The following is a 12,458-nucleotide window of genomic DNA, read 5'->3' as shown; positions in this document are numbered from 1 at the left end:
AGCCAAGGGAGTGGGCTCACTCACAATTTTGCCTAAGAACACAGCCATGAATAAAGAATGGTACCAACACATCCTCCGAGAGCAAATTCTCCCAACCAGCCAGGAACAGTTTGGTGATGAATAATGCCTTTTCCAACATGATGGAGCACCTAGCCATAAGGCAAAAGTGATAACTAAGTCACTCAGGGAACAAAACATCAATATTTTGGGACCATGGTCAGGAAACTCCCCAGACCTGAATCCCATTGAGATCTTGTGGTCAATCCTCAAGATGCGGGTGGACAAACAAAACCCCACAAATTCTGACAAACTCCAAACATTAATTATGCAAGAATAAGCTGCCATCAGTCAGGATGTGGCCAAGAAATTAATTGACAGCATGCCAATTAACACTGAAAATATTGACTCTCTGCATCAACTTCATGTAATTGTCAATAAAAGCCTTTGACACTTATGAAATGCTTGTAATTATACTTCAGTATTCCATAGTAACATCTGACAAAAATATCTAAAGACACTGAAGCAGCAAACTTTGTGGAAATTAATGTGTGTCATTCTCAAAACTTTTGGCCACTATACACCTAAACTATACTGAAACTAATTTCACACATAATAAGGGTTAACCTATAGATAAGATTACATTGACAATAATCTATAATCTATTGAGTGACAATATTAGGCCTATCGGTTGTCATATTGAACATGAAGAGATGGGTGCATCTTGTAATTTACAGATGCCGGGAAAGGAGCATCTCTTTATCAAATCCTCCTTCAGAGTCACATGCAGGTAAAACATTTGAATTTAAATACAGTATCAGAAAGAGCATATTCTGCCATTTCTATAACTCTTACCTTTGTCAAATATATATTTGGATTTTTTTTCAAGAATATCTATACTGTCCATGCATTCAGCACCACTTGTACAGCAGTATTGCTCTGGTTGCTAAGCAGAAACCTAGTAACATAATACAGTATTGCTCTGGCTGCTAAGCAGAAAACTAGTAACATAATAGAGTATTGCTCTGGTTGCTAAGCAGAAAACTAGTAACATAATAGAGTATTGCTCTGGTTGCTAAGCAGAAAACTAGTAACATAATAGAGTATTGCTCTGGTTGCTAAGCAGAAAACTAGTAACATAATAGAGTATTGCTCTGGTTGATAAGCAGAAAACTAGTAACATAATAGAGTATTGCTCTGGTTGCTAAGCAGAAAACTAGTAACATAATAGAGTATTGCTCTGGTTGCTAAGCAGAAAACTAGTAACATAATAGAGTATTGCTCTGGTTGCTAAGCAGAAAACTAGTAACATAATAGAGTATTGCTCTGGTTGCTAAGCAGAAAACTAGTAACATAATACAGTATTGCTCTGACTGCTAAGCAGAAAACTAGTAACATAATACAGTATTGCTCTGACTGCTAAGCAGAAAACTAGTAACATAATAGAGTATTGCTATGGTTGCTAAGCAGAAAACTAGTAACATAATAGAGTATTGCTCTGGTTGCTAAGCAGAAAACTAGTAACATAATACAGTATTGCTCTGGTTGCTAAGCAGAAAACTAGTAACATAATAGATTATTGATCTGGTTGCTAAGCAGAAAACTAGTAACATAATACAGTATTGCTCTGGTTGCTAAGCAAAAACTAGTAACATAATAGAGTATTGCTCTGGTTGCTAAGCAGAAAACTAGTAACATAATACAGTATTGCTCTGACTGCTAAGCAGACAACTAGTAACATAATAGAGTATTGCTCTGGTTGCTAAGCAGAAAACTAGTAACATAATAGATTATTGCTCTGGTTGCTAAGCAGAAAACTAGTAACATAATAGAGTATTGATCTGGTTGCTAAGCAGAAAACTAGTAACATAATACAGTATTGCTCTGGTTGCTAAGCAGAAAACTAGTAACATAATAGAGTATTGCTCTGGTTGCTAAGAAGAAAACTAGTAACATAATACAGTATTGCTCTGACTGCTAAGCAGAAAACTAGTAACATAATAGAGTATTGCTCTGGTTGCTAAGCAGAAAACTAGTAACATAATACAGTATTGCTCTGGTTGCTAAGCAAAAACTAGTAACATAATAGAGTATTGCTCTGGTTGCTAAGCAGAAAACTAGTAACATAATAGAGTATTGCTCTAGTTGCTAAGCAGAAAACTAGCTAAGCAGAAAACTAGTAACATAATACAGTATTGCTCTGGTTGCTAAGCAGAAAACTAGTAACATAATAGAGTATTGCTCTGGTTGCTAAGCAGAAAACTAGTAACATAATAGAGTATTGCTCTGGTTGCTAAGCAGAAAACTAGTAACATAATAGAGTATTGCTCTGGTTGCTAAGCAGAAAACTAGTAACATAATAGAGTATTGCTCTGGTTGCTAAGCAGAAAACTAGTAACATAATAGAGTATTGCTCTGGTTGCTAAGCAGAAAACTAGTAACATAATAGAGTATTGCTCTGGTTGCTAAGCAGAAAACTAGTAACATAATAGAGTATTGCTCTGGTTGCTAAGCAGAAAACTAGTAACATAATACAGTATTGCTCTGACTGCTAAGCAGAAAACTAGTAACATAATACAGTATTGCTCTGGTAAGCAGAAAACTAGTAACATAATAGAGTATTGCAAGCAGAAAACTAGTAACATAATAGAGTATTGCTCTGGTTGCTAAGCAGAAAACTAGTAACATAATACAGTATTGCTCTGGTTGCTAAGCAGAAAACTAGTAACATAATAGATTATTGCTCTGGTTGCTAAGCAGAAAACTAGTAACATAATACAGTATTGCTCTGGTTGCTAAGCAAAAACTAGTAACATAATAGAGTATTGCTCTGGTTGCTAAGCAGAAAACTAGTAACATAATACAGTATTGCTCTGGTTGCTAAGCAGAAAAACTAGTAACATAATAAAGTATTGCTCTGGTTGCTAAGCAGAAAACTAGTAACATAATAGAGTATTGCTCTGGTTGCTAAGCAAAAACTAGTAACATAATACAGTATTGCTCTGGTTGCTAAGCAGAAAACTAGTAACATAATAGAGTATTGCTCTGGTTGCTAAGCAGAAAACTAGTAACATAATAGAGTATTGCTCTGGTTGCTAAGCAGAAAACTAGTAACATAATACAGTATTGCTCTGGTTGCTAAGCAGAAAACTAGTAACATAATACAGTATTGCTCTGGTTGCTAAGCAAAAAACTAGTAACATAGAGTATTGCTCTGGTTGCTAAGCAGAAAACTAGTAACATAATAGAGTATTGCTCTAGTTGCTAAGCAGAAAACTAGTAACATAATACAGTATTGCTCTGGTTGCTAAGCAGAAAACTAGTAACATAATAGAGTATTGCTCTGGTTGCTAAGCAGAAAACTAGTAACATAATAGAGTATTGCTCTGGTTGCTAAGCAGAAAACTAGTAACATAATACAGTATTGCTCTGGTTGCTAAGCAAAAAACTAGTAACATAGAGTATTGCTCTGGTTGCTAAGCAGAAAACTAGTAACATAATAGAGTATTGCTCTGGTTGCTAAGCAGAAAACTAGTAACATAATAAAGTATTGCTCTGGTTGCTAAGCAGAAAACTAGTAACATAATAGAGTATTGCTCTGGTTGCTAAGCAGAAAACTAGTAACATAATAGAGTATTGCTCTGGTTGCTAAGCAGAAAACTAGTAACATAATAGAGTATTGCTCTGACTGCTAAGCAGAAAACTAGTAACATAATAGAGTATTGCTCTGGTTGCTAAGCAGAAAACTAGTAACATAATAGAGTATTGCTCTGGTTGCTAAGCAGAAAACTAGTAACATAATACAGTATTGCTCTGGTTGCTAAGCAGAAAACTAGTAACATAATAGATTATTGCTCTGGTTGCTAAGCAGAAAACTAGTAACATAATACAGTATTGCTCTGACTGCTAAGCAGAAAACTAGTAACATAATACAGTATTGCTCTGACTGCTAAGCAGAAACTAGTAACATAATAGAGTATTGCTCTGGTTGCTAAGCAGAAAACTAGTAACATAATAGATTATTGCTCTGGTTGCTAAGCAGAAAACTAGTAACATAATAGAGTATTGATCTGGTTGCTAAGCAGAAAACTAGTAACATAATACAGTATTGCTCTGGTTGCTAAGCAGAAAACTAGTAACATAATAGAGTATTGCTCTGGTTGCTAAGAAGAAAACTAGTAACATAATACAGTATTGCTCTGACTGCTAAGCAGAAAACTAGTAACATAATAGAGTATTGCTCTGGTTGCTAAGCAGAAAACTAGTAACATAATACAGTATTGCTCTGGTTGCTAAGCAAAAACTAGTAACATAGCTCTGGTTGCTAAGCAGAAAACTAGTAACATAATAGAGTATTGCTCTGGTTGCTAAGCAGAAAACTAGTAACATAATAGAGTATTGCTCTGGTTGCTAAGCAGAAAACTAGTAACATAATACAGTATTGCTCTGGTTGCTAAGCAGAAAACTAGTAACATAATACAACATAATACAGTATTGCTCTGGTTGCTAAGCAGAAAACTAGTAACATAATAGAGTATTGCTCTGGTTGCTAAGCAGAAAACTAGTAACATAATAATATTGCTCTGGTTGCTAAGCAGAAAACTATAACATAATAGAGCTCTGGTTGCTAAGCAGAAAACTAGTAACATAATAGAGTATTGCTCTGGTTGCTAAGCAGAAAACTAGTAACATAATAGAGTATTGCTCTGGTTGCTAAGCAGAAAACTAGTAACATAATACAGTATTGCTCTGACTGCTAAGCAGAAAACTAGTAACATAATACAGTATTGCTCTGACTGCTAAGCAGAAAACTAGTAACATAATAGAGTATTGCTATGGTTGCTAAGCAGAAAACTAGTAACATAATAGAGTATTGCTCTGGTTGCTAAGCAGAAAACTAGTAACATAATACAGTATTGCTCTGGTTGCTAAGCAGAAAACTAGTAACATAATAGATTATTGATCTGGTTGCTAAGCAGAAAACTAGTAACATAATACAGTATTGCTCTGGTTGCTAAGCAAAAACTAGTAACATAATAGAGTATTGCTCTGGTTGCTAAGCAGAAAACTAGTAACATAATACAGTATTGCTCTGGTTGCTAAGCAGAAAACTAGTAACATAATAAAGTATTGCTCTGGTTGCTAAGCAGAAAACTAGTAACAAAATAGAGTATTGCTCTGGTTGCTAAGCAAAAAACTAGTAACATAATACAGTATTGCTCTGGTTGCTAAGCAGAAAACTAGTAACATAATAGAGTATTGCTTTGGTTGCTAAGCAGAAAACTAGTAACATAATCGAGTATTGCTCTGGTTGCTAAGCAGAAAACTAGTAACATAATAGAGTATTGCTCTGACTGCTAAGCAGAAAACTAGTAACATAATAGAGTATTGCTCTGGTTGCTAAGCAAAAAACTAGTAACATAGAGTATTGCTCTGGTTGCTAAGCAGAAAACTAGTAACATAATAGAGTATTGCTCTAGTTGCTAAGCAAGCAGAAAACTAGTAACATAATACAGTATTGCTCTGGTTGCTAAGCAGAAAACTAGTAAAACATAATATAATAGAGTATTGCTCTGGTTGCTAAGCAGAAAACTAGTAACATAATACAGTATTGCTCTGGTTGCTAAGCAAAAACTAGTAACATAGAGTATTGCTCTGGTTGCTAAGCAGAAAACTAGTAACATAATAGAGTATTGCTCTGGTTGCTAAGCAGAAAACTAGTAACATAATACAGTATTGCTCTGACTGCTAAGCAGAAAACTAGTAACATAATAGAGTATTGCTCTGGTTGCTAAGCAGAAAACTAGTAACATAATACAGTATTGCTCTGACTGCTAAGCAGAAAACTAGTAACATAATAGAGTATTGCTCTGGTTGCTAAGCAGAAAACTAGTAACATAATAGATTATTGCTCTGGTTGCTAAGCAGAAAACTAGTAACATAATACATTATTGCTCTGGTTGCTAAGCAGAAAACTAGTAACATAATACAGTATTGCTCTGGTTGCTAAGCAAAAAACTAGTAACATAGAGTATTGCTCTGGTTGCTAAGCAGAAAACTAGTAACATAATAGAGTATTGCTCTAGTTGCTAAGCAGAAAACTAGTAACATAATACAGTATTGCTCTGGTTGCTAAGCAGAAAACTAGTAACATAATAGAGTATTGCTCTGGTTGCTAAGCAGAAAACTAGTAACATAATAGAGTATTGCTCTGGTTGCTAAGCAGAAAACTAGTAACATAATAGAGTATTGCTCTGGTTGCTAAGCAGAAAACTAGTAACATAATACAGTATTGCTCTGGTTGCTAAGCAGAAAACTAGTAACATAATAGAGTATTGCTCTGGTTGCTAAGCAGAAAACTAGTAACATAATAGAGTATTGCTCTGGTTGCTAAGCAGAAAACTAGTAACATAATAAAGTATTGCTCTGGTTGCTAAGCAGAAAACTAGTAACATAATAGAGTATTGCTCTGGTTGCTAAGCAGAAAACTAGTAACATAATAGAGTATTGCTCTGGTTGCTAAGCAGAAAACTAGTAACATAATAGATTATTGCTCTGGTTGCTAAACATAATAGCAGAAAACTAGTAACATAATAGAGTATTGCTCTGGTTGCTAAGCAGAAAACTAGTAACATAATACAGTATTGCTCTGGTTGCTAAGCAGAAAACTAGTAACTTAATAAAGTATTGCTCTGGTTGCTAAGCAGAAAACTAGTAACATAATAGAGTATTGCTTTGGTTGCTAAGCAGAAAACTAGTAACATAATAGAGTATTGCTCTGGTTGCTAAGCAGAAAACTAGTAACATAATACAGTATTGCTCTGGTTGCTAAGCAGAAAACTAGTAACATAATACAGTATTGCTCTGGTTGCTAAGCAGAAAACTAGTAACATAATACAGTATTGCTCTGGTTGCTAAGCAGAAAACTAGTAACATAATACAGTATTGCTCTGGTTGCTAAGCAGAAAACTAGTAACATAATAAAGTATTGCTCTGGTTGCTAAGCAGAAAACTAGTAACATAATAGAGTATTGCTCTGGTTGCTAAGCAGAAAACTAGTAACATAATAAAATGTACATTTTAAATATGCTTTTTCTTTATGCAATTCATCCTTTACAGTTGTTCATTGTGTTTAGAAATATAGCAAATCATTTGACCTGTGACCTGTGACCTGTTTAAATTATTATAATCTTTTTCGTTTTTTCTACTTTGTCAACGGAAGCTGTAACTAGACTTTATTAATTACTATAACTAATATTACTAATTGTAATAAAGTTGTAATATTGATATTGTAATGGACATGAAAATAGGCCATATGTATTTTCTAGGACTTTCTAAGAATTATAAAAAACATATCCATGACTCTATCTAAACAAATAACTTATTTGTATTGCCATACAGCAGAAGTCGAGAATTTGGATACACCTACTCTACTCATTCAAGGATTTTCTTTATTTTTACTATTTTCTACATTGTAGAATAATAGCGAAGACAACAAAACTATGAAATAACACATGTGGAATCGTGTAGTAACCCCCCATAAAAGTGTTAAAGACATAAAAAATATATTTTAGATTTTAGATTCTTCAAAGTAGCCACCCTTTGCCTTGATGACAGCTTTGCCAACTCTTGGGCATTCTCTCAACCAGCTTCATGAGGTAGTCACCTGGAATGCTTTTCCAACAGTCTTGAAGAAATTCCTACATATGCTGAGCACTTGTTGACTGCTTTTCCTTTACTCTGTGGTCCAACTCATCCCAAACCATCTCTATTGGGTCGAGTTTAAATGATTGTGGAGGCCAGGTCATCTGATGAAGCAGTCCATCATTCTCCTTCTTGGTCAAATAGCCCTTACACAGCCTGGAGGTGTGTTGAGTCATTGTCCTTTTTAAAAACAAATTATAGTCCCACTAACGGCCAACCAGATGGGATGGCGTATCGTTGCAGAATGCTGTGGTAGCCATGCTAGTTAAGTGTGCCCTGAATTCTAAACCAATCACTGACAGCGTCACCAGCAAAGCACCCCGACACTCCATCACACTTCCTCCTCCATGCTTCACAGTGGGAACCACACATGCGGGGTCATTCAACAGAGCCTAAAAACTAAAAACAGGACAGGTCAAAGTGCAAAGTAAAAATGAACAATATGGAATAGACAATCAGAACTGTTGTCTAGGAGTCCCCCCCCCCATCAGAACTGTTGTCCAGGAGTCCCCCCCATCATCAGAACTGTTGTCCAGGAGTCCCCCCCCATCAGAACTGTTGTCCAGGAGTCCCCCCATCAGAACTGTTGTCGAGGAGTCCCCACTCCCCATCAGAACTGTTGTCCACGAGTCCCCCATCAGAACTGTTGTCCTGGAGTCACCCCCCATCAGAACTGTTGTCCAGGATTCCCCCCATCAGAACTGTTGTCCAGGAGTCCCCCCCATCAGAACTGTTGTCCAGGAGTCCCCCATCAGAACTGTTGTCCAGGAGTCCCCCATCAGAACTGTTGTCCAGGAGTCCGTCCCCCATCAGAACTGTTGTCCAGGAGTCCGTCCCCCATCAGAACTGTTGTCCAGGAGTCCGTCCCCCCCCCCATCAGAACTGTTGTCCAGGAGTCCCCCATCAGAACTGTTGTCCAGGAGTCCCCCCCCATCAGAACTGTTGTCCAGGAGTCCCCCCCCATCAGAACTGTTGTCCTGGAGTCCCCCCCCATCAGAACTGTTGTCCAGGAGTCCCCCCATCAGAACTGTTGTCCATCAGAACTGTTGTCCAGGAGTCCCCCCATCAGAACTGTTGTCCAGGAGTCCCCCCCCATCAGAACTGTTGTCCAGGAGTCCCCCATCAGAACTGTTGTCCAGGAGTCCCCCCTCAGAACTGTTGTCCAGGTCCTGGAGTCCCCCCCATCAGAACTGTTGTCCAGGAGTCCCCCCCCCCCATCAGAACTGTTGTCCTGGAGTCCCCCCCCCATCAGAACTGTTGTCCAGGAGTCCCCCCATCAGAACTGTTGTTCAGGAGTCCCCCATCAGAACTGTTGTTCAGAACTGAGTCCCCCCCCATCATCATGATCAATAGTTTTAAGGATGTTTCCGTCAATTGTTTTGACAATCTGATCATAACAGCAGAATGACAAGGACCTGCTCGCATCTGCTCCCATACGCCCAATGACAGGAGCACGAGGAGTAGTTCCCACACCTCGCTTGCTTGCAAAAAGTTCAATTGAAACATTGGCTGGTAGACTGAAATGTTTGCTTTTCAAATCAAATTAAAAAAAAAACAGGAACTTTAAGCAAGCAACATAGTGAGAACTTCTCTTTTAAGGCATTAAGTCAAAATGTACCCGCTACTGACTCCAACTGTGTTTACCCTTTCAAGATCAAAGCACCCAACAAGACACCCGCAACTACCAAACTCATCCATCATGTCAGCCATAGATCCAGAAGCAGTGTGCTGTACCAGAGGGAGGGCTGGCAAAGCTGCCTCTCTAGCCAAGCCGAGGTCTTCTGTCATGGGGTTTACAAAGAGAGAGAGAGCCCTGGTAAGAGTGGGAGACGTGGAGTGGCCGCTGGGCAAGAGTGAGTGATTTGTGAGTGTGCACGTGTGCATGTGCTCTTATGTGTGCATGCATATGTGTGTGTGTGTGTACTCGTGTAGGGCGGCAGGTAGACTAGTGGTTAGAACCTTGGGCCAGTAACTGAAAGCTTGCTGGTTTGAATACCTGAGCTGACAAGGTGAAACATCTGTTGCTGTGCCATTGAGCAAGGCTCTAATTTGCACACATAGCCGATAAGACAGTACTCTGTTGAAGTGCATCAGGCCACATAGGAGATAAGACAGTACTCTGTTGTAGTGCATCAGGCCACATAGCAGATAAGACAGTACTCTGTTGAAGTGCCTCAGGCCACATAAGAGATAAGACAGTACTCTGTTGTAGTGCATCAGGCCACATAGCAGATAAGACAGTACTCTGTGGAAGTGCATCAGGCCACATAGGAGATAAGACAGTACTCTGTTGAAGTGCATCAGGCCACATAGGAGATAAGACAGTACTCTGTTGAAGTGCATCAGGCCACATAGGAGATAAGACAGTACTCTGTTGAAGTGCATCAGGCCACATAGGAGATAAGACAGTACTCTGCTGAAGTGCCTCAGGCCACATAGGAGATAAGACAGTACTCTGTTGAAGTGCATCAGGCAGATAAGACAGTACTTGGACTGTGCTTAGGACAGCTTCATCCATCTCCTTTCCTATAGGCTACAGATGGCATTCCTTGCAGCTCATTCAGTCACATTTATCACATGTAATTTAAGTCATGCTACCAGAACCCCGCATGCGTTTGGAATAGCGCATGGAGTGAAATAGGCCGCCATCTATCGGTAGTGACAGCCCCATACATTCTCTCTCACCCACGGTGCCACTCAACTACCGGTAAGCACTACCGGCATCTTTCTTAAGTATCGATGAAATGATACAAACCGGGATTTTACGTGACTCATAAAACATTACTGACGTGACTTTAACAGGCAGAGAAGAAGTAAACTGACAAAACGACCCGAGAGCACATTTATGGGATAAAATAACATATACTGCTGTTTTATATCGACTTTTGCAAGAATAGGCTATGATATTAAGCTTATATCATATAACATGTAAATAGAATATGCCGAACCATATATTTAATATGTTTTTTCCTTCATGTTTTGATTGTGTAGGCTACAACAGTATAGACCCAGGTCCATATCACTGTCAACAAATACATAGAGTAGGCTGAATAACAAATAAACGTTCCGCTATGGGGAAAATCATTAAGATAGCATAAGCCTCTGAGCCACATGTATAATTATTAAAACCATAATTCTGAACGTCACTGCGTTCACACACTGTGATATGATCTACTGTAGACTACCTACCGTACAGCGCATCATATATCCCATTCCATAGCCTAAACAAGTAAACAATCATACAATTCCCAAACAACAGCATGACATCGTCTGAAGAGGGTAGAAGAAGAGAAAGGCATGATTTTCAGACGAGAAGAGGAGAGAGGGAGAGAGATTCCGAGGAGTACACCAAGCGCGTCGCATCGTGGCTGTTACTGTCACACCCCCAATCTGTCATCACACCCGAGAGCACATTTCAATAGATGCTCGTCACATAAAAATGCTAATCATATTTATGATCTGCTTGTTGTTTTGCAATCACGAAGTGAATCCGCTTCATGCAGCATATTGTAGCTAGGCCATATGGAAAACGCTATCATCCAAGCATTGGACAGTCTATAATTCCGAGGAAAAAAACTCTAAAAATGATCATTCGGCCTATATAATGAAAACAACGGTTTTCCAAGACAAAAATAATAATAATTTGAATTTGTTCACATGATTATTTTAGCACATCTCAGAGAACAACACACGCTGTATTCGATATAGGGAGCTCAAGTTCCGAAAGAGCCCCTGCAACGATGTCAAACCATTAACTATTAAAAACCGATATAAATATTTCAGGCAGATGCGAACAAGCATCATTCATTCAGTTAATTCTTACCCTTTATCAAACGGAGAGCTCCGCGAGCTGATGATCACCGAGCGTAGCGATGGGGGACGAGAGAGACGGGATGCTCTGCTTGTTCTGGCTGCGTCCTGCGCTCGATAGATAGGAGATGGAAGAGAGTCCGGACTGGCTGCTTGGAACACACGGCTACTGTCCTGCTTCTTCCTCTTCTTATGCTGCTACTGCGGCGGAGCCCTGCAAACCATGATACCGTCACAACGTCACACTCAAGCCCCGTGAGACAACAACAAGCAGACCGAGCGAGGCAGCTATCGGCTGGGAGGGCGCGGGCTTCCACCGGGATAAGAGAGAGAGTTGGGTTTAGCTAGTTGGGTTTAGCGGGGTAGAGGGGATTTAAGGAGGGGAGGGGGTCCGAGGGATTACGTGATACCGGTTTAATTAGATAGTCATACGCCTATTGGCACAGCGGTTTGTGTGTGAGGGCGCGCAGGCAGCCCGCTCTCTCTCTCTCTCTCTCTCAGTTCACCGCACATGATGGACAAAAGTTAGAGCACCACTATTTCCTCCTAGAATATTATTGGCTATTTACAAATAGTATGATAAATCATTTTCATTATCCCTTCATGAAGAGTCTCTTGGCATGCAATGAGGCCACCTAGGGTTAAAATGAAATATGAACTCATTAATATGACAAGCATTCAATAGGCTAACAATAATCAGGTTTCATCCACAGATTTTATGGAATAAAGTCATATGATATATACATATATATATATAAATCACCACAGCTGTGATGGAAACAGTACGTTTCGGAAAAAAATAATAATACATGCCGACAAACCGTGTGTTTGTTTAACATGTTGGGATATTTAATATATAATAAAACATTTCTAGTTCTTATCCACAATAATTTCATCATGTAGACTAGAACAGAGTAGGCGGGTTTGCTATTTAACACAACAGTTTT

The 12,458-nt window shown here is 38.8% G+C and overlaps 1 protein-coding gene across 1 annotated transcript in view; it reads right to left on the bottom strand.

Moving 5' to 3' along the window:
- The window catches only part of LOC112264301 (hippocalcin), a 90,852-nt gene extending 79,017 nt beyond the window's left edge, over positions 1-11,835 (bottom strand). Inside the window, 1 exon segment of the mRNA XM_042295096.1 lies at positions 11,525-11,835. The gene's annotated coding sequence lies outside the window, so the exon portion shown is untranslated.
- Positions 11,836-12,458: the final 623 nt, after the last annotated feature.

Source organism: Oncorhynchus tshawytscha, linkage group LG13 (genome assembly GCF_018296145.1).
Source record: "Oncorhynchus tshawytscha isolate Ot180627B linkage group LG13, Otsh_v2.0, whole genome shotgun sequence".
Lineage (NCBI taxonomy): Eukaryota > Metazoa > Chordata > Actinopteri > Salmoniformes > Salmonidae > Oncorhynchus > Oncorhynchus tshawytscha.
This window is presented reverse-complemented; position numbering and strand designations above follow the sequence as displayed.